Consider the following 23,249-nt stretch of genomic DNA (forward strand, 5'->3'; position numbering starts at 1 on the left):
GCACAGACACACAGTGCAAGAAAGTTTGCAGCTCTCTGGTACTTTATTCCTTATCTCAGCTCCCTTTCCTGTGTCTTTTTTTTTTTTTTTAAATCTTTATTGTTTAGTTAATAAAAACCATAACAATCATCTCATAATACAACACGTTTAAAAGATAAAACTGCTCTAAAATTCCGTAAATTCCTTGGCCATGAGACCATGCGAGGATCTAAAATCAGTTTCTTAATTCTAGGATGCAAAAAAAGTGAGTGATTAGGTATGCATCCCGGATGGCAGGTTTAAGTCTTTGGTGTGTGCAGTCAAGAATTTGATGAATTTGCATATTGATTGTGCGTCATTGGGATCAAACATTGACATCACCGCTGACCGGCAGGTACGAGTCCCATTTCTCATAAAAAGCAGTTTTAATAGTTGTCTGCGGGCTTCTTTTAAGGCTGGACAAATACAAATCAGGTGAACCATATCTTCTTTTGGGCCTTTGCATAGCCTGCAGGAAGTCTCTCCTCTATTCTTCCACGATGGTTGATCCGCTCTAGCCGGAGTTGCTCCCAAACGCAGAGTCAGGAAGTGATGCTTGATGTGAAGTGCGAAGGTTTCGGCCAGGTATTGTGATGGGCCATGGTGGTATAAGTGTGCACTACCAGTCAGGCGTGTGAGCGTTGCGCAAGTTTAGCTTTATCATCTAGAAAAGATTGGGTACTTATTTCCTTTTTTATTGCTCGAAACAAAAGGGAATACGACATGTTGGAATCCCATAGGTACTTTGTTTTCGTCTCTTGCAAGGAGTTGTTTAGGTATCTGTTATATACTGAATTAGAATTGCCATTTACTGAACTCCATAGTGCTGCTACTAGCGGGCTGGCAGTGTTTTTACTTATTTTGTACCAGATCTTTATTGTTGGACCTTCCTGTCGAGCTGCTGTTGCATTAGACCAAATTCCAGCCTTATCTGTGCCGGGGAAGCAGAGCGAGGAAGATTGAAGACTTGCTTATAGATTTTTTATTTGCTGCCTTTCAAGAAGGCTTGCATCTTTCCCGTATTGATCTGCACTTCTGTATGTAATTGCTGGAAGGAATTTAGCCTACATGACCGACATTAGTGGTTTATATAATGGGCCCTTTAATCTTTTAGCAAGAGTGCAGAAAGCGAACGCCAAGGCTTTGGACTTCTGTAGAATATACTGGTTTTGCGGCACAAAATTGATCTTATTGTCTACTGTAAGTCCAAGATATTTGTAGCTGCAGATCGTATTGAGAGTGAAACCGTTCAATTTTATTTTGTTTGCAGGATTCAAAGAGCAGCCTATTGACATTGTTTTTGTCTTTGAAGTATTAACCTCTAGTTTGTTTGTCTTTGCAAATTCGCTCAAGGCAGTAACCAGGCGTTGCAACCCTATTTTTGTGTGGCTTAACAGAACAATGTCATCCGCATACGATAGTTTTACAGAGAAATCTGCCATGAAGAGGTTAAAGAGGTGCGGGCCAACACGCAGCCTTGCTTTAATCCTATATTTGTTGGTATTCTCCTGGAAACTTTTGAGCCGTCTGTTACCTTGATTCGTACCCAAGTTTTGTCATACAGCGATTCTACACACCTCAAAGTGCGTTCTTGCAAACCCCAACTCCGTAGTTTGTTCCAGAGAATTGCTCTGTCCACACAATCAAAAGCACTTTTGAAATCCACAAAACATATGTGTAAATTTTTCTTTAAGCACTTTGCTCGATTGGCTATATCTCCTGGCGCAAGAATGTTAGTCAATGTGCCGTAGCCCTTCCGGAAACCAGTTTGATTCATAGGGACCAAGTTATTTGAATTAGACCAGGAGAGCAGGTCTGCTAGGATTAACGAGGCAAAGTATTTGGCCTCACTGTCAATTAGAGCTATCAGCCTATAGCTAGCTGGGTTTGCCCTGCTGCCTCCTTTGTATATAGGATTAATGATGGATCCTTTCCAACTATCAGGAATGGTACTGTTATGTTCAACTTCAGCATATAATATTGACAGAGTGGCTGACCAGTAATCGAGATCTGCCTTAAATATGGCTTGGGGGAGACCATTAGGGCCGGGAGCTCCGTCCCTGCGGCTCCTTCTGATCACCTGGGCTACTTTATTGGCACTGAATCTCATATCACTCTGAGGAAGGTCTGTAGGTTTTAACAAAGCCTTTAGTAGCTGATTTTCTACAGGAGGAGTTGGCTAAAAAAAGATGTCTAACAGGTAATCCACCCATTTATCTTCTGAAATTGAAGTACAGTTTATTACTCTTGCTTTTCGGTCTATTTCATTCACTGACATCCAGAATTCTCTAGTATTAGCCTTTCTTGAGTTGAAAAGTAATTTGATCCAGAAATCATCCTCCTTTTGGGTTAGTATTTGCCATAGCTGTTTCTTATAATTTTTCAGAATGGTTTTTATTTGGGCACATAAAGATTCTGTAGGAGGTTTACCTTTTGTGGATCTGAGTTTACGTCTCAGATTCTTTCTTAATTCTAAGATATTTGGTGGCATAGTTAGTGGCCTCCGGTTGTGATTTGGTGCTTGACGCCTGGCCGAGCCAAGTGATGGTACTAACTGTAGAAAGCTGGCCCACAATTCCCCAGCTGAGAGATCTTGGTATGCTGTTGATTGAAGCAGGGTTTTTATATTTTTGCACAGCTGTGGTAAAGAGGACTCCGTCCAGAACAAGCGGTTTAGATTGACAGAGGTAACTGTACCTAATTCATTTAGGGCTGGAAGAAAACATGTAGCGTTCCAAGCCAATTCTATGTGCTGAAGCGAATGGTCACTGTGAAGAGTAGGTATGATTTTGAATTTTTTAACATGTGCCAGTAGGGGTAGAGAGGGGCAGTATAGTCAATTGTAGTTGCAGATTTTGCACTATGATGAGTAAAGCTGGGTGGGACATCACCTTTCACCCTGCCGTTTAGCACCCTCATACTCAGATGTTCTAAGGCCTCGACCAGTTGTTTGCCCCTTGTATCCAGTGTCATATGTGTTGATGGTAACTGTGGTAGCACTGACCAAATTGCGTTTTCTGCTGCCAATTGCTTGTCATGGTTACTAAGATGTCCCATGCTGGATTAGCGCACCGTATCTCTTCTACCTTTTGTAGTAACTTCTCGAAGAGAAGTACGTTGTGATGTTTCCACGGATGGGCGTAGACATTAAAGATAATTAGTGGAGCGTGATGGTTGCAACTAAAATTGATTTTTATTACCTGTAAGTCCGTTAATGAGAAGGCCAGCTGTTCTGTTGTGACCTGAAGTGCCGTAGAGATGTATGTGGCTAGACCACCGCTTGCCCTGCCTGATTTGTTTGATTTTTCAGCTCCAATGTGGTGTAGAGAATAGCCTCCTAGTTCTATTGGGTCTACCAGCCATGTTTCTTGCAGCACTATTATCGAGTAGTTGCAACTGGGCATTGCTGTAAATCCTTCTGTAATAATTGCTTTTGCTCCCGCAATGTTCCAGGACATAATAGTAACGGTTGGCCTTTGATCTGTATCTGGTGCATTATGTATGGTGGGTCAATTATTTCTCCTTGAATTTAGGGTGCGTGCCATCCATCTCCATTCGTCTTGTAGACCATTCCCTACAACTAGGGGGTCAATAGAGGTGTTTGAATCTTTTTCCCCCCTTTTGGATTGAAGCTGTTCCGCTTCCCTGACGTCCGGGCCCCATCCACTCTTGCGGGCCTGTGATTCAGTTTTTTTTATTGGTTCACTTTCCAGATTTAACAATAGGGGAAAAGGATAACGTGGGTTGGTTGGTTGTGATAGCCGTATACCCCAGTTTTCGAACTATTGCTTAACTGCCATAATTGAAGCAGCGATTTTGCTTGTTCTCCACATAGACAGAGTTTGTTCCCGGTCATTCTGAGTGGTGTTGGAGAGGAATTTCAGTGATATTAAATCCAGGGATGTGATTTTCTTAGTTGAAGGAAGCTCTGCCTAAAGCCTCTGAATGTTGCCCCTGTTCAGGCTATCTTGTTGGCCGCGTGAGTCATAATCTGGGGTTAGAATGACCTGCCTCGATTCCCTATCATTTTCAATAACATGGCTGGATTAGGAATGATCTATAATACTGTGTGGCATAGGTCTGTTCCGTTGACCATCTTCCGAATTGTTTCTAGTTGGGGCCCTTTTGAGCGTGCCTGATTGTTTGCTTAAAAAGGCTTTATTTTCAAGGTCTGTTGCGGCTATTTGAGTATTTTGAATCGTTACTTTAGTCTTTATTCGTCCATCATGATGAGTAGTTGCGACCTCCCTAGGAGGATGTTTGAGATTTAGGGTCGGTGACAGGTGTGTTTCTCTGGTGAGAGGATTGAATCTGGACTGCTAGTTGTCTTCTAAAGGAGCAAATTTATTGTTCTTTGTGCCTGCGGGGATAACTATGACCTGCCCCACATTGACCTGGGTTGACGATCTTTGCCTGGAAGATGTTTTGAGACTCGACAAGATGCCCTGGGTCTTATCCGGAAGGGTTATTGTAGAAAGTGAGGAAGTGGTTTGTGCGACAGCTGCATAGGAGGGTGGTTCTGGTGGAATCTTCACTGGTAATTGGGCATCTAAAGGGATCTCAGATTTAACCTTGTAGGTACTATTTCCTGCTCTTAGGTCTCCCTGACAAGGAGCTGCCAACCTCGTGGCCAATGCGTGCACGTTCGATTGGTCTTGGGATGTTGGGTGTAGCATGTTATATTTGAGCGACATTGGCGAATCAGTCGGTAGATGCTCACCAGTGAATTGTTGTTCTGGACTGGTGACTACCCCCTCCCTTATGGCTTTGAAGCTATTTGAGATTTGCATGCTGCTTACGGTTCCTAAAGTTCGATTGTGCGGTTGCCGAAGCGTTGAAAATATGGGATATAGATTGTCATTAACAGCTTTGGCACGTGTTTGTTTCCTTGCCTTTCTTGCTCGCCTTTTTTGTCTCTTTGTTAGGGGTTTCAGTGCCGGCCCCGGCTGTTCAATTATACTCTCCAAATTGATAGATGCTGTTTGTTCTGACTGTGAAGATCTATCTGATCCGTCTGTGACAACTGGGTTAATGCACTGAATGTTTGCATCTTTTTTTGCTGGGCTGCTTGCCCCTAAGTCTGATGTCTTTTGAGATGTATCTTGGTTCCTGGAGATGGCCTCATTGGTTTTCCTTGCTTTAACTTCCTGCAGAATCTCTACTAAGACTTGTGGTAACGTACATAGTTTATCTAATATTGGGCCACAATTACAAGGAAAATGCTGTTGGTTGCAATTTTTTCCAGTTGGACGAATGGCCAGCGAGACCAGTTTGTGATTGATGCCAGCTATGCATGTGGCCATTACCTTCATTAGATCCATTTGCAAGTCTAATTTATCTGATTGCATGTTAAGAACCGCTGTTGAAGTATGTAGAGCATTCAGCAATGAGGTATGTAGTCGCGTTAGATCTCCCATTTCACAAGTAGGGTGGCCTGCGTGAGTGGGATTTTTGAATAACATTTCCCTGTTAATGGATTCTGAGGGGATCTTATTGGAAGGTGAAGCAGTCGAGTTGTTTTTTAACATTAATTCCTCCAGTGATTGCATTTTGGACATCTCGCTAGAAATTTCAGTAATCGAGATAAAAGTTCTTTCTTGTTGGTGGGTAGTAATACTGTTTTTAATGCTCCCTACCACCAGAGGATAGATCGACTGCTGGTCCTTAGGATTCACTAGATCAAAAGTTTTTAAGTCCAGCGCTTCTCCCAGGTCTTTGTTATTTGTTATAGAAAGCGACTGTAACCAGGAATCTTCCAATCCTGTAATTACTTCGGAATCCAATGTCCAGTCTCTCATTGTTCCCCTGGGTGTTGAAATTGTTCCTTTCCTTGTTTGTTTCCTGTGTCCCTTTCCCCTCTATGTCCTGCCATATGCTGCTTGCCCACTGCGTCTTCCTTTTCTTGCTCACCAATTCTTAAACCACACTCTTATCCTCCTGCTCTCATCCTAGTGTCTGGTGACATGAGGTAGGTAGGTGAGAGAACAAAATAAATGTCCCCTGCAGTTAATGTTGCCTTTTCCATAATGACCCATCCAATTGTTATTTTTTGCCTGTCTGAAATGCATATGATGAAGTATGGTCAGCAATAAGTTGGTCACAGACCTTGGAAAATGATGCGACTAAGTTAGTATTTGGATTGAAGAATAAAGCAAAATCATAGAGAAGGTGTGTTAGAAATGGGGTTTCCGGTTAGCTAGAGTATGAACCTCAAACAGGCTGAACCTACCATTCTATTCAGGGTGAGAAAGTTACACACCAATGATAACTTGTGCCCACGCCGGGTAGCTTGTCACAGAGCAGTCAGGCTTATACTCAGAGGTCAGGTGTAAAACATACCCACACTAGTGGCACAATAAATCCACTACATAAGAGAATCCACACAGTATTCTATAAAAATATAAAGTATATTATACATAAATCTTAGACCAAAGCATCATAGATCAGTGATTGCTTTGTCCACTAAGTTATTCTCATAAACAGTACAATGTTGACGATAAGAGAAAAAGGTTTCTAGGTTACACATGTTACCAAAACAACACTAGGCACATTATACCATCACACTATATGCCACACTTTTATCTTTAGAGGGCAAGACAAAAACAAAACAACATATTACTGAGAACACTGGGAGCCTCAGATGCAGCAGGCAATGAACCAAACCATAAATCATCACTCTAGGCCCTATTGATATGGATCACAACATCTCTCCATAAGACCATGGGATGCCGCCCCTCCGCACCCCTATTATGGGCTATAAAGTATGGAGAGGTCCCATAGGCACCAGAGTGTCTATTACGTCAGTTACTGTAATTTTCAGGGAGCCTGAGTGACCAGTGTGCTTCAGCATGCAAAAGTACGGCACTGGAGTTCCTGCGACTACTACCCAGAATGCGATAATTAGGGCTCATACCCAAAATGTAATCCAAAGCCACTTGTGGTGACGAACGGGGTTTCCTTAGTGGACCAGCCCAGCAATGCTGGCCCACGTTTCCTCTGAGATGATAAGTTAGCTAAGATAGGAGTATGAATCACACACCCCTATCCTAGCACACTTGAGAGCCTTTTGTGGGGAGATAGTCACCTCCTCTTATCAGCAGACAGCAGTGTTGCCTGAAAAAGTAGCACAGGAAGACTCCCCTACTCCCCTAGGACTCACTTACCCAGTGGGCCGGCAGAGCGATCAGGCCAGCCTCAGACAGTCCAGTCTGTCCTGAAAGCTGGCACCCTCACTCATTCAGGGCCAGCGGATGAGCCTCTGCAGCCTGGCCCGCCCTCTCCCTGATTGTCTTTTGTAGCAGCGGGACACAGAAGGGGGTTTAGTGACTGTGCAGCAGCCCTGCACGTCAGAAGTAGGCAGGTATGGCATCTCTAGCCTTGAGGCAGAAATACCAGAACTTCCTTTGTCGGCGCTGAATCTGGATGATGGGTCCTCCTTGAGGGGACTCTCACTGGCCGGCAGTGGCTCTTTGTGACACCACGATGAGCGGTGTAGTGGGTGCAGAGGCATTGGGCTCAGACCCCACTCTGGCACAGGAGTCTCAGACTGCCCGTTGTGTGCCCCACAGGACAGGGAGCAGCACTCTTCACACGCTGGGACCAAGGGAGGTCGATAAAGCTCTCGATGTGTGTTTAGAGTCACTGAGAGTCACAAAGGGCTCACCATACCCTGTAACCCAAAAGGACCAGAAGTTTCCTGCACTGGTGCAATAATTAGGAAAGCACTTTTCACGCGATGAGTTAAACAAACCAAGGAGCAGGAAACAGCATTCCCCCTGCGTTGGGCTCCTTGGGAGGCACATTGAGTGGAACAAAGCAGGCAATAGTGGTGAGCAGTTCCATCCTTATTTCTCTTCTCTATCAATCTGCCACTCTGGTAGCATTAATTGTTAGTTTTTGTCTGCTCAGTTGCAGACAGAAGAGGCACATATTGAACCCCACTCCTGCTGTAGCTGCTAAAGCAGGAGGTTCACAATGCCCCTAGATGTGCCTAACATGTCAATCAATTAGGACAGGGCTAACATGCCAACCAATGAGGGTCAGGTCAGCATCGGGCCAAACTGGGAGAAAAAACTGACAAATTATGCTTTTTAAACATGTCACATCAATGCTAAAAAGCTTCTGTACTAGTAGATCATGCTTCAGAATGAAGACTGCTTCCTTATTCTTCGTAGATGATTCCCACTTTGCCACAGTTGAAGATGACCCTTGTCTCCTGATATTGTTAGACCACTCTGCTGCCTTCAACACAGTCAAACATCCCACCCTCAATCCCAACCTGAAGTGCTGAATGGGATTCACCAGCATCTTTCTAACTGACAGTCTTTTCACATAGGGAAGTACAGGACATACAAAACCCCTACATGCCTGGGAGTGTGCAGACATTCATTTTGTGTGGACAAAACTTCTTGAAACAAGGCAAACACAAACCACTGTCATTCTCTGATATCACTAATCTGCCACTGAGTAGAAACCTGATTTCTATGATGGACCCAGGCAGGAAAAAGAATACAAGTTTATGGATCCTGTGCAGGAGCTCCTGGCCAAAAAAGTGGTAAGACACCATGACTGTCTAATGTACCCTCTCATGATGAAGATGCCACCAAAACAAACAAAAACATGCTTGTAGGAGATAATGGCCAAAATCAATGCTTTGCTAACATATACATATGATGTTGGGACCATTAAAACATGCTCTAAACTCAGAAATTTTAGGTATTTGAGCTACTTGCCAAGAAGAAGCATCGAAGCATGGCATGTATGTCAACAGGTGGAAGTTCTCTACCTCAGCTCACAAGCTCCTAATCTCTGAGAAGAAACAATTATGCTCAACTTGAACATGTCTGGAGTGGAAGACATGAAATGATGATTCGAGGGTGTGGGAATCCAAGGCAACAGTAATGAGAGTTGAAATGGAAGTACTGTGGTTGTTAAAAAGTTGACGTGAATGAGAATCATCATCTTTGTGAAGATATAATTTGTTACACATATTTACATTGATTCCTGTATATTTCACAGGGGTTAACAACTCTCCAACTGTACCCCTGGCGTATTGCGATTGAAGTACAGCAGTCATAGGGCCTTATTTATACTTTTTGGTGCAAAACTGCACTAAGGCAGTTTTGCCCCAAAAAGTTTTGCACCGGCTTGCACCATTTTTTAGCACCAGCTGGGCACCATATTTATGGAATGGTGCAAGCCGGTGCAAAGGGTAGGCTAGCTTAAAAAAAAAATGACGTTAGGCAGTTTTGAGTCAAAATAAATGATTCTGACCAGATTAGCATCATTTTTTGACGCTAAGGGGCATATTTATACTCTGTTTGCACTGAATTAGCGTCATTTTTTAAAAACTTTAATTCAGTGCAAAACTAACTCCATATTTATACTTTGGTGCTAGACCCGTCTAGCACCAAAGTTATGGAGTTAAAGTCATTTTTTGGAAGTGGAAACCTACCTTGCCTTAATGAGATGCAAGGTAGGCGTTCCCGTGCAAAAAATGACTCTATGGCCTTAACACCATATTTATACTCCCATGTAACAATGGTGCAAGGGAGGGAGGAGGGGTCAAAAAATGAGGCAAATCTTGCTTTCCCCCATTTTTTAAGACCTGGGTCAGGGCAGGTGTTAGGGGACCTGTGGCCCTATTTCCATGGTGGAACACCATGGAATAAGCCCAGAGGTGCCCTCCCTAGGCCCTAGGGGCACCCCCACCCACACTAGAGGGACAGCGAGGATGGGGGACCACATCCCAGGTAAGTACAGGTAAGTGCATTTTATTTTTGAAAGTGCCATAGGGGGCCCTGAAATGGGCCCCCATACATGGCATCGGGTGCAATGGCCATGCCCAGGGGACCCATGTCCTCTGTGCTGGCCACTGGGGTGGTGGGCATGACTCCTGCCTTTTCTAAGGCAGGAGTCATGTGCATTGGTAGGTTTAGCACCATAAAATGACGCTAATCTGGTTAGAGTCATTTTTTTTTACTCTAACCTGCCTAAAGCCATTTTGGGGTGCTAAACCCTCTTCTTCTATACTGCCAGCCCCACCCGACTAAAGTCATTTTTTAAAACTCTAGCCTACCCTTTGCACCGACTTGCACCATTCCATAAATATGGTGCCCGGCTGGTGCACAGAAATGGTGCAAGCCGGTGCTAAACTTTTTGGTGCAAAACTGAGTTAGTGCAGTTTTGCAGCAAAAAGTATAAATAAGGGCCAATATTTTGTACGTTTGCGCCACTTTTGTGTCATAAAATGACGTTAATGCGGTGCAAAAAAAGTTTAAATCAGGGCCTTGGTGCTAGATGGGTCTAGCACCAAAGTATAAATATTGAGTTAGTTTTGCACCGAATTAGAGTAAAAAGAAATGACACCAATTCGGTGCAAACAGAGTATAAATATGCCGCAGAGTATAAATATGCCCCTAAATATGGCGTTAAGGCAATAGAGTCATTTTTTGCATGGGAACGCCTACCTTGCATCTCATTAAGGCAAAGTAGGTCTCCACTTTCAAAAAATGACTTTAACTCCATAAATTTGGAGCTAGAGGGGTCTAGCACCAAAGTATAAATATGGAGTTAGTTTTGCACCGAATTAGAGTAAAAAAAAATGACACTAATTCAGTGCAAACAGAGTATAAATATGCCCCATAATGTACTGTAATAGTAATGATGAAAGATTAATTTGTCTGCCCAGTATTTTAAGGGTAATGTGTTACCACAGTATGACCAATGTTTCTTCTTGCCAGGATATAACACTGTGGTTTCATCCAGATCAGCTAACACACCAGTTTAGTATACAACAATCTGTATCACATTATATTTGCAAACAAATAGGGTGCTTCATTTTATGGTTTCAGCACACTTGGTCCTGTCCACATGAGGTTATCGCATGTATAAGTGTGCCACCAATTGGCCCTAGCATATCATGAATACCTGCTGTAGCACAAATGTTTCCTTTGCTAGCATTAACTGTGTGGATGTCTGAGAGGAACTGTATATGCTGCTTACCTACTCTCTGTAAAGAACCCATCACTTAGCAGAGTATTTTGCTAAAGGTTGACTGAGAAATGCCACACACCAAACCTACTGTCAACTGTGTAAAACATGTTGCAAATAATTATTGGGATTCTAGCCTTTTCAGTAAGGTGGGATGTCAGTGGATCCCTATGTTGGGGTCTAGGGCATCAGAAATAATGAAAATATGTTTTGTATGAAGTCATACCAAGCCTATGTATCCTCTGGACCTCACTCTGGTTAATGTTTATACGTTTCAGCCTTACTCTGTCAATCCAGGCTCTTATCCTGTGCAGCTGCACCATTTGGTGTCATTGATTGGTGACCTAGTTTCCATCCTCATTCTACATGGTTTGTTGTAGGATAACACGGATCTGGCATAGCATGAAATAGTGGCCTAAAAGTGATACATCCATTGTGGTGTAATGCAGAATATAATTGTTAGCTTCTGCAATCAACCTGTGAGAGGTTGTCCCAGGCTCTTAATGAAGGTCTGGTCCTGTGTGCAAGTGTGTGTGATTTTTTATTATTTTTAGCTGAAACAGTGCATGTGCATTTTTTTGCATTATTGTTTTAGTCTTTGAATTCTTCTATTGTTTTACAGCTCTTCTTTTATTCCTAACACTTTCATGAATTGTTATCACTGGATTTTGACTGGTAGTATTTTAAGGTGTTTTTTTCCACTAGTCTTCAATGGGCCATTATACTTGTAATTGGGTGCTACTTACCACATGTCTTATTTTTGCGCATGTGGTAAGTAGTGCACATGATAAATAACATATGTGTTAAATAGTGCATGAGGAGTACAGGCATGCAGTATTTAGCGCATGCTCTAAATACCGCATGCATTTTTTTACTTGTGATCAGATGATTCATTAAAGTCATGGGCTATTTACCCTTGCAAACCCCATTACGACTAACCCCTAATCAGGGCCTAGTGGTTTAAAACAACTGATACTGGGGCGTGTGACACGTTTGAATCCTGATGAAGCTTTTTCTTCCTCCCAAGTTTGAATGAGGACCAATCAGTTGGGTAAAATAATCACGAGTCTGTGATGTATTAAACAAAAATAAAATAAATGTTCATAGCATCCAAATTTGGGCAGTTCCTGTAAAAAGGGCAGTTGAACCAGCCCGATGCAGGAAAGCAACAAGCTGCTACTACAGAACATGCACCAAAAAGAAGGGTAGTCACCATAAAATGACTGTGTCTTATGTGCATAACATACCTGGCAAGTATTATGTGAACTGCTAGAACACATTGAATGTAGAATATGTGGAATAATGTGCAATATCCAGGAAAGCAGTTAGTCCAACATAAACAGCAGCTCTTAATAAATGCATCACATCTACACTGCACACTCTTTCTCATTTGTCCTAAAACACACATCATATAGAGTGTCAAAAGCACTATTAAATATAGGCATTGTTATTAAAGTTTACCTGGCCAATATGCTTTATAAAATGCATTATTTATTACTAATCTTCCTTTAAAACGTGTTGGGGGGGCTTGAAAAAAATCTATAATGCCCATGCAGACTACGACCTGTCTGAAAATCCAAGCACATTTGGTCAGAATCAACATTTCTGATGCTAGTGCTTGGGAAATTAAATTGTACATGCTAAATAGAGAATGAGTGAGGGTAAGAGTATGGCAAGCAAGTGCAAGAGTGAGTATTGGATAGTGTAAAGAAGTGAAAGTGACAGAGAGAGAATCAGTCAAAAGAGTGAGTGGAAATGAGAAAAAGTGTTAGTGAGTGGGTGTAAATGAACATGAATGAACAAGAATGCGATGTGCTTAAGAGTCTGCTACTGTCCCTGGAATATTGACAGAACTTCTTAGTGCTACACATTTGACAAAGTAACTGACGTTTACATATTAGAGGTAATACTTGTCACTAGAGTTTTATAATTAATGCATTGCACTAGAGGTAATATAATATCTTCCACATCGGGTAAAACTGACACTAGTATACTAGAGGCAATTATTGGCATATGCTTCGCTTGTTGAAAATTGCTGGTACTGACATAATAGAGGCAATTTTTGCTATGCGGGGTGCTGGCAGATGTGAGGTAGCTCTTGGCATATTAGAGGACAACCATTGCATGTTAGAAGTTAGCAACCAATACAAAATGTTGGTCCTGATGTACTAAGACGTATATTTACATTCTGTCTGTCTGCTGCCAGTACTGTGGTTTACTGTATGATACTTTTGTGTCTGACAAAACTGCAATTACATCAATACAACCATTTGGAAGATAAGTAGTGCTAAGGGTGTAGCCAGACTAAATTAGTTCTTATTTACCTGAAGTTTATTATTCATTTTTCTCAGAGTTGGAGAACAGATATAAAGCTATGTTGACTCTTGTGAAGACAAGTGTAATGGAGTGACGCAGAGCAATATACATTGTCCTAAACTCTCAATGGGGTTTGCATCACCCACCCAGGTATCTCAACATTATCACATTTATCCCTTCAAGAACCTTAAGTGACATAATCTAAGGTTTTGGTGTGAAATGATTTACCCAATATCACACGATTTGTTGAAGTGGAAAAGCCTAACCTTGTGTGGACAAAAGCAACACCTAAATGCTCTTTATCTTGCCTGAAGTGAGCAGATAGTAGCATTTGCAATGCCATTGTTTAAACAAACAGGCTTAGTAAAAGCATCTGTTTTCAAACAGTCCTGTTCCCTTTCTTCTTCAAATTTGGCACATCAAGACAACACAGTGTTTTCGGCTAGTGAGGTGTGAGATCCTGGATGAGACGTGAGACGCTAATGCGAGGAGGAAGACGCAGAGCCGGCTGTGGCCCCATCTGTTGTTGCGGCGGACACATTGGACAAAGCAGACATAGCACTGCGGCTCACAGCGGCTCTTTGTGGTCGTGGCTGCTGTGGCAGCCGTTGCTGTGGCCATTGGTGGTCTGCGCCCCTGCGCCCCGGAGTGTCGAGGTGCTGGGACACCAGAGTAAGCGCTCTCAAGCTCTGCCTGCTTGACTGGGTTCTTGGTGGCCCTGGTGGCCGGGGGGCTTGCTCGCTTCCGCCTGTCATCTCTTGCCACCCGTCCACCGCCTAATCCAGCTCAACCCATTTGCCCGACTCAGCATGATTTTGACTTTGACTCTGCTCCAGCTTACGTTCCTGCGTGCTTGTGCCCCTTCCATCCCTCTGTTGGAAGAGGGGCCAACCAGGGAGGAGAGGTGGCCCAGGAGTGTCCCAGAAGTGCTCCAGAAGACACTGAAGACCCAGTAGACCTAATGAAGCCCAGAAGAGTCCAGGGGCTCCCCTGGAACATTTCCTGGCAATACCTGGCACAATACCTGGCATTGCATCATATAGCTACAGCAAACAACAGCAAGCAACAGCAAGGCTGCAGTAGAGGTGGTCCAGCAGGGCACAGGAGGCACTAGGCCCCCTATAAGCAGGTTGAGCCCCACACCACGGACATGGCCAAGCTAGACCTTGGTGTGGCTTGTGGCTGGGTGAAGCTCCCCTCCTTGTGCAAATCAATCTAAACACTTAACAGGCACACAGAGCAGGTGAGCATGGCTACCCTCAAACATCTGTGGAATAGTACCCAGAGTTAAAAAAAAAGAATATGAGATCTGGCAAAACTCAGCAGCCAATTATAAACAAGTCATGCAAGAAACCCACCTCGAAGCACCTTCCTGCAGACAGTAGTCCCCCTCAATAAAATATTGGTACACCGATACTGCTTCCCTTCTTGAAAGATCCAAAGGCTGTAATATATGCAATCCGAGATGATGCCTCAGCCCGTCCTATCATCCTACTTAAGAGGAGTATCACAGTGGAAACAAGGGATACAAGTGGTACACAGCAAATGCCACTGTCAGCCTCGAAACTTAGAGATCTATCAGCAACTAAACAAGATCTTATATCACACAATCATGTTACTTCTGGTTTTGTAAACACTCTAGAAACAACAGCACAAGTCCATCGGTCTCTCATAACAACAAACTAAGGCCCTCATTCCAACCCTGGCGGTCTCTGACCGCCAAGGCGGAGGGCAGTAGAAGCACCGCCAACAGGCTGGCGGTGCTTCCTGGGCTATTCTGACCGCCGCGGTCAGAAAAGGGGAACCGGCGGTTTCCCGCCGGTTTTCCCCTGGCCCAGGGAATCCTCCATGGCAGCGCCGCCATGGGGATTCCGACCCCCTTCCCGCCAGCCTGTTTCTGGCGGTTTTCACCGCCAGAACCAGGCAGGCGGGAACGGCTGTTGTGGGGCCCCTGGGTGCCCCTGCACTGCCCATGCCACTGGCATGGGCAGTGCAGGGGTCCCCTAACAGGGCCCCACAAAGATTTTCACTGTCTGCTTAGCAGACAGTGAAAATCGCGACGGGTGCCACTGCACCCGTCGCACCCCTGCAACTCCGCCGGCTCCATTCGGAGCCGGCTTCATTGTTGCAGGGGCTTTCCCGCTGGGCCGGCGGGCGCTCTTTTGGAGGGCGCCCGCCGGCCCAGCTGGAAAGTTGGAATGGCCGCCGCGGTCTTTTCACCGCGGGGTGGTCATTCGGCGGGGGAACTTTGGCGGGCGGCCTCCGCCGCCCGCCGAAGTTGGAATGACCCCCTAAGACATTTACACTCTGTCTTCAACTCATGGCACTGCCCAGGATCCTGTAGCTGCCTGTCTTTTGCCAGTAACACTAGTCATGCACGGCCCACACACAGATAAACTTTGCTCTTGCTCTCTCTCGCTCTCAAATAACGCCAACCTGATACAGGCTCAAGAAGTTCAAACTATCAATATCGAAGAAACCTATCTTTTGAAGTACCTTGTAAGTCCAGTGGCAGGCAACACAACCCAACAACCGGTAATCCAGTCTTGTAGTTCATGTGAAATCAATGCGGTACCATCACCATCAGAGTTTGAAAAAGGGGATTGTGCGCTGGAAATGTCCCTGCCTAGGGTAACGCAGATTTCCTCTGATATTAGGACCTTTCCAACTCATCACTCACCGCAGTGTACACATAGGCAGGACCGTAAAGAGGCGTGCCCCAAAAATCTTCAGCAAACCTCTTCCCCCTTGTGGAAAAATTACCAAGCTGGTCGAAAAGACCCAATTCAAGTACGTAATCATGCACACAATCAAGAATCAAACACACTGCAGTGGTGGGACAGCCTTCTTGCAATCCTCCAGTCATCCACTGAAGTCCTAAACTTCTAATCAGAGAAGCTGGCCACACAGGTCAACATCATGAACCTAATGGCATAGCAACTTGCAGCAATAAATAAAAACATGGAGATTCTATCATCTCTAATAGTGAAACCTCAGGTAGGTTTCACAAGGAACCAAGAGCAATGCTCCTGCGGCCCAATCATTGATAAACTACTGGTACTTCCAGATATACTGTCAAACATTTTCAAATCCCTACAGCCTGCCAGTAAACATCAAGTAATAATAACATCATCATCTGCAAGTTCTCCTCAAAAACTTGAAGTGAATCTCACCCAACATGAGCTGACCTGTGATTCACAACCCAGATTAACCTAGCCACTCAGTAATGCCCCAAGGAAGCCTTACTGGAAGGGCCAACTTCATACAGCAACACATCCTCCCTTCCAAAACTAACTAAAAGACAACACAAACATCTAGGGAAAGTCAGGAAGAAACAAACTGAACACAAGGATGGAACAAGCAAAGGAATATATCCATTATTTGTTGAACAATCTGACATCCTTGCCCCAAAGAAGGCTGAAAAAGACTCTAGTATGCAGGATTGCAGCAGCATTTCGGATTTGGCAGAATCATCTCTGTCAGTCCCAACGTCAGCTGCCACTACTCTCCCCAATGTGAAACAACTCAACAATAAGAAAAGGCCTGCTCCAGCCCACCCCTACACATGGGGCGAAATAGGTCTGTGACAAGAGCAAAAATCATCAACAACTCAGTCTCAATCTAGAGCCATCCAGCTGGAACCACATGGGACAAATTTAAAACACAGGATTAGAGAACAAGACAATAATGACAATCAACTCGCCTTCACTAAAAAAGGGCAATACCCCCCTCACAACACCATTCAGGACACATTCGACTTGCAGAATCCGACCAACTACAGATGCAGCAGGGTCAGAAATTGTTGCAAGCTCACACCTCTCCTCCAGCTCTCTGTCAAGAGCCAAGCAACGCAACCACATCTAAACATCCCAGGTGCCTTCCTCTAGACAGGTATTCTGACCAGCAATACCAGATTAAAAACCAAAAATCCACCAGCTCCTGACTAGACACCTGGCCAAAGGCCTCAACCCACCAACATGGATGTTTTAAGAGCTAACACCGCAAAACAAGAAATTGGCCCTCCTTTAAACAGCGGGTTGATGGTGAACACAGGAACCTACTGCCGCTCGGTTGTGGCAATGCCAGCAATAGCATCCTCAAAAGATCCAACTTTGTAAATAGCCACTTCTCCCCAGTTGAATCAGAGACCCTCAACCCAAGCCCCAGACAGACCAGGTAGGCCTTCAAATACTGAAGCCACCTGCCTTTATCCCAGCTCTTCTCTATGCCTCAAAACAACAAGAAAGGCACCAGCTCAAAAAGCATCGTCAATGCAACCCCCAAATTTAATTCATGAGGGATCCTACCTTAAGTTGCGGCTTCAACCACAATATACGTCACAGGGGGACCATGATATCTTCAATAGGTTGAACATAGTGAGGCTCCTAAAAGCAATTCCAGAGCTCAACACCCTGTCCTCAGCAGAATTAATAACCGTAGAGCTTCAATCATCTAAGGACAGCAATCAACCAGAAGCCACTCTAACTACCTGGAAATCAACATAAATAGGAGACCATGGCACAGATGTAGCAACTTCCGCATTTGCGATTCAGAAATTGCGAGTCTGTGCGACTTGCAATTTCCGAATCGCAAATGCGAATTCAGAACGGTGTCTCAGACACCGTCTGCGACTCGCTATGGGGTCGCAAAGACCCATCTCATAAATATTAATGAGGTGGGTCGCATTTTGCAATCCCATAGCGAGTCCCTGCACTCACAGGGATGGTGGCCTGCTGAAGTCAACAGACCTCCATGTCTGTGACTGCTTTTTCAATAAAGCAGTTTTTTAAATTTATTTTGCAGCCCGTTTTCCTTAAAGGAAAACGAGTTGCAAAATAAAAAAAATAACAAAACCTTTTCGTTTCATTTTTTCAGAGTAGGCAGTGGTCCATTGGACCACTACCTGCTCTGAAAAAACCTTTTGGGCAACATTCACAAAGGGGAAGGGGTCCCATGGGGACCCCTTCCCTTTTGCGAATGAGTTACCTCCAGTGTGACACTGGTGGTAACTGCGAATTGCTTTGCAACCACATTCACGGTCACAAAGCAATTCTGCATTTCGATGCGAGTCGCAAATAGGAAGGGAACACCCCTTCCTATTTGCGAGTCGCATTCACAATTTGCGAGTCGGTACCCACTCGCAAATTGTGAATGTGCATCGCAGAAGGCTTTTTGCATGGCACAAACTGCGATTTTCGCAGTGTGCACCATGCAAACAGCTTACTACACCTGGCCCCATATTCTGTCCTTTGCACCATGCTTTGAGACCTGGGGGATAACTATAAATATGCCAGAGTTGGACAGATACCCGTTTCTGCTTTTAAGCTCCAATGCCTCTTTGGTAGCAGACATACAACCTCAAATGGCTTTGAGGGGTGCTTCTCCCCGCATCCAGGTAATCAAAGAACCCATCCAACTCAAACTCAAACACCAGTCGCCAACACCAGATGGGAGTGGCTCCCACAGGCCCTTAACGCTCCTTGTCTCACATGTGAAACACAACCACCAGAATCCCATTCAGCTCAGAAACACCTAAGACTTCTATCTTGGAATACAGCAGGAGCCCAATCACTGTTGGAAACTGGGTACCCATCTAAAGTGTGGCACCTCATAGACATGTTAGCACTCTAGGAAACCTGGTCATAACAGGATCTTCTGCTGTTGGGTTTTACATCCTATCAAAAAAATGCAGTTAAGCACAAGCAGTATGGAAGGCCAAGTGGGGGACTAGCAGTCTACTTCTCACTAGACTTGAAAATGGATATAGAAGAGCTGCTACAAAAAGGCTCAGACTGTCAAGTGATCAAACTATGCCACTGGACCACTAATGATAGGCCACCGAATGCTGCTGGTCAACTCATATATTCATCCTGGCCTGTCTCTCAAGTGGACAGCAATAAAAAGGCTAATGGCCATCATCTCGCATTATCGACAATCTCAGCAAGACTGAGACATCATCCTGACTGGAGATTTTAATTCCAACTTAATTAAGGTGCAAGAGGATGATGAAATACTGACAACGTCTGCTGGAATGTCCCAACACAGTTGTTGTCAAATTTTATACCAGCAGGGAGCGCAGTTGGTGGCATCGTTGGAATACTTTAAATTATGGGTCCTAAATGGAAGGTTCCCAGGTGAATCTCCACCAAGACATACTTTCTGTGGCGCTAACTCACGATCTATCCTAGATTACTCCTTAGTCACATTGCTTCTGATCCCCCTTGTACATCAATTCAAAATAAAATACACCACATCCAGTGACTACTCTTACAAAATACTCACCCTAAGGTCCTCCATACCTGGGCACCCTCAGGTCCCGGCAAAGGTGGGCTCTATAGAGTCAACAATCTTGAAGAGACTGCACTGGTCATCCAACACAATATTAGCCTTATCTTTATTTGCAAAGCTGCAGATGCTGGAGAGCCTCAAAAACCATGGGCATGTATTTGACGCCTGGGAAGATTTCACAGAGAAAATACTAGACCAGTACTCTTCTTGCAATCTACCACTGCCAGCTTGGCGAATCAGCCAAATCACTCCAGCCCACCTTTTGAAATCTGGTTACATCCTCAAAAAAGACTAAAGGAAGTCGGCAAGATGCCTGAAGGCATGCCCAGTCGACCAGCACCCTAGGGAACAACTGAAGATCTAAAAAAAAAAATATAGAAGACAAATATGGAAGTAAAAGGCCGAAAGCAAGACTGTTCTTTGGTTAAAACTAATACACTGCATGAAAGGGAAAAACCCCAGGAAATTCTGGGAAATCATCAATCACCTACACAGCTGAGGGAATTTAATTAACAACTCAAACATCCTGGAAAACAACTGGGTGAGCTACCGCAGGATAATCTTTTCAATTAAGTGCCAACCCTGTGGAAATACCCTTCAATTACTATCATGGACACCTGAAAGGGGACACATCCTCCCACTGGAAGACGGAAAGATGACTGACCTCACTCTGTCCACCGACAGAACATACCGAGCACTCCTTAATGCTCGCCGGGAAAGAGCCCCCGAGTCAAACGGCCTTCCAGAAGCCATTTTTAGGGAAGAAGCAGTCTTCTGGTAAGAAGTGCTGACCTCCCAAAACCAGGAAGCAAGACTTGAAGGAGCCATCTAAGAGAGCTGTCCAGGCTCTATAATTAATCCTATTGTAAAGGGAGGCAACAGAAACAATCTTATTGATGTTGAGGCAAAAAACTACGCCTCCCTGCTCCTCGCTGAACTAACAGCATGGTCAGAAAAATACAATATTATTTTCCCAGATCAAACTGGCTTCACAAAAGGGGTGGGGACTACGACGAATATCTTAATAAACTCTTTTCTCATAGAGCAGAGCAGATGGTGGCATAGAAAACTACATCTTACCTTTATTGATTTCAAGGTTGCCTACATCCGAGTGAACAGGCATCTGCTCTGGAGCACACTAAAGCAATAGGGTCTCCCTGCTCCCTTCCTGAATGCTGTAATCTCTTTATACTCTGATACATGGGTACGAATAAAAATTGGAGACGGCATGAGGATCTCAAGGAAAATCTTCACAACCCTTGGTCTGAAACAAGGCTGTGTGCTCGCTCTGCATCTGTTCAATTTGTTTATGGCAGACCTGGCTCCAGCTCTGGATGCCGGAAATGTTCATCCTCCATGGTTGGGAGGGCTTTTACTGACACATTTACTATATGAGGACGATCTGGTACTGTTCAACTGCACCAAGGTCAGTTTACAAAGATCTTTAATATGTCCTGGCCAAATACATTCACTCCAACCAGCAGGAAATAAATGTGTCCAAATCTAAAATAATGCGAGTAGGATGCAGGCAGACTTTCAGACCAAGGATGGCCTTAAACAACGTTTTGCTGCAGTAATTCTAGATGCTCAAGGCACTTTCACTCAAGAGAGGAAACACATTGCGCAAAGAGCTTCAGCATTAACTCATCCTTTTTCCCTCCTGGCCAAACGGCTACACAGTCCATCATTCCACCCACTGCTAACTGTCATCTCATCCAGAATGCTCCCTACAGAAACTTATGCCAGATTGGCTATGCACAGTCTGGAAGAGCCCCTGATAGATAAAATCCATCTCAAGGTTTTGAGTTGAGTTTTAAATGACCAAATTCCACCTCACCAGTGCAGCTAGTCCTGTAATTTTGACTTGTATGACAGGATCTGGCAGCAAAAGCAGGGGCGTGACAACTTGGTATAAAGTTAGCTACTCAGCTGACAATTTGAACGACACACTTTGGAGGGCCTTAGAAAATGACCAGACCTCAGCTTACCATAAGTACCTTCAGTCATCTATCAACCAACTACGGCTCCAAGACCTGTGGGAGGCAGCACCGACATACAAATCATTCATAATTGGTGTTAACAAGGCCAGCAAACTGTTTTCATTCACTCAAAACAAAGTTAAATTTAGTGCCCGCGCATCTGTGTGGATGATCATAAGGCAGTATGCAAAACTAGAACCGTCCGCTTACCTTTTTACTCCTTATGCGCCAAACATGAAAGACCAGTTAATGACAATGCGACTAGGAAACCTGCCAATCTTGGCCAATGCTCCATCATGGAGGAACACTACTTTGCAGAATTGCAGGCATTGTCCATGCCAAAAGAATGATCTTGCACACATAATCTGCACTTGTCTGGGACTGCTAGACCTTCGGAGGAGGTTCCTTAAGAGAATGTTCAATGACAGAAGCATACAGACTTGCAGAGGAGCCATAGTAGCCCGTTTCAACCCACATGATCCCCAGCTAAATTGTATGTTTTTCAAGTATTTGACACTTGGGTTGCAACAAAATGTTCAGGACTGAAGCTGAATGCACAGCACAATCAAAACAGCACAACTTTTTAACCCTCCCCGGTCACACTGAGATCACACCAATGGTCCCCAGGGTCTATGGTATTGGGAGAGCGTAGCTTATATTAATATGAAATGTTTATGAACTAATGCGTAATAATGCCACATAGAAAATGTATTGATGTATTTTGCTAAAACTTGCGCTTGAAATGTGCCACGGGGAGTGGTCGCCAATATATACAATGACTAATGAAACTGACTAATAATGTTGGAAAGTTTTGTTAAGATATGATTTTGCACTAATAATAAAAGGTTATATGTAAAAGTTCTGCTAATAAATCATTCGAAATATGTATTAATAACGCTTTTTAGTAATTTTATGATTAAGAAACTTGTATGTTTTATTTATTGGATGTCTTTTATGGTCTCTTTGTACCGAATAAAGTAATGATGATGATGATGATGATGAAATCATTAGGCCTTAGTTAGCATGAGTCAAGGCCTAGCTGCCTGGCTTTCATATAAAATGTTTTTTTCTAACGTGCAGTGTGCTGACCTGCTGAAGGACATAAACTCTTGTTTTTCTCCAAACTAGAAGATGAATGTAACTGTAGTAGATTTGTTCCCATGAAATTCGACTTGCTTAGTGAAACATTCTTGCTGAACGCAACAGTGTAGACTACTTGCAGGTACAAGGTCATCTGAACCGGTACAGACAATGGAGCCACTGACTAAAGAGATGCAAAGAAGACCACAAGAGTATGGAATCATACCGGACAATCCACCCACTGAAGACGTCAATCATAAGGACCAATAAACTACGTGAGAACAGTTATGGGCTGACAAATTTAATGAAGTAATTGGAACTCTATTGGAGGGAGATAGTGGGGTGCAACCCCTCAACCAATAAAATTTTAGGGGATTGAACAACAGAAAAGGGATAAAAACCTTTGACACAAGGACGTAAATCAGAACAGGAGAGAATAGGAGACTAAGAGATAGAGGAGAGGGAGATGCTGTTGTGTTTTGCTATGACTCAGACACTTTGTTACTCTGCAGAGAGACTTTGCTGTTTGGTTCTTCAAACCATCCTTGCCCTTATATTGCCCATTTACACTTTACC

This window comes from Pleurodeles waltl, chromosome 3_1 (genome assembly GCF_031143425.1).
Source record: "Pleurodeles waltl isolate 20211129_DDA chromosome 3_1, aPleWal1.hap1.20221129, whole genome shotgun sequence".
Taxonomy (NCBI): domain Eukaryota; kingdom Metazoa; phylum Chordata; class Amphibia; order Caudata; family Salamandridae; genus Pleurodeles; species Pleurodeles waltl.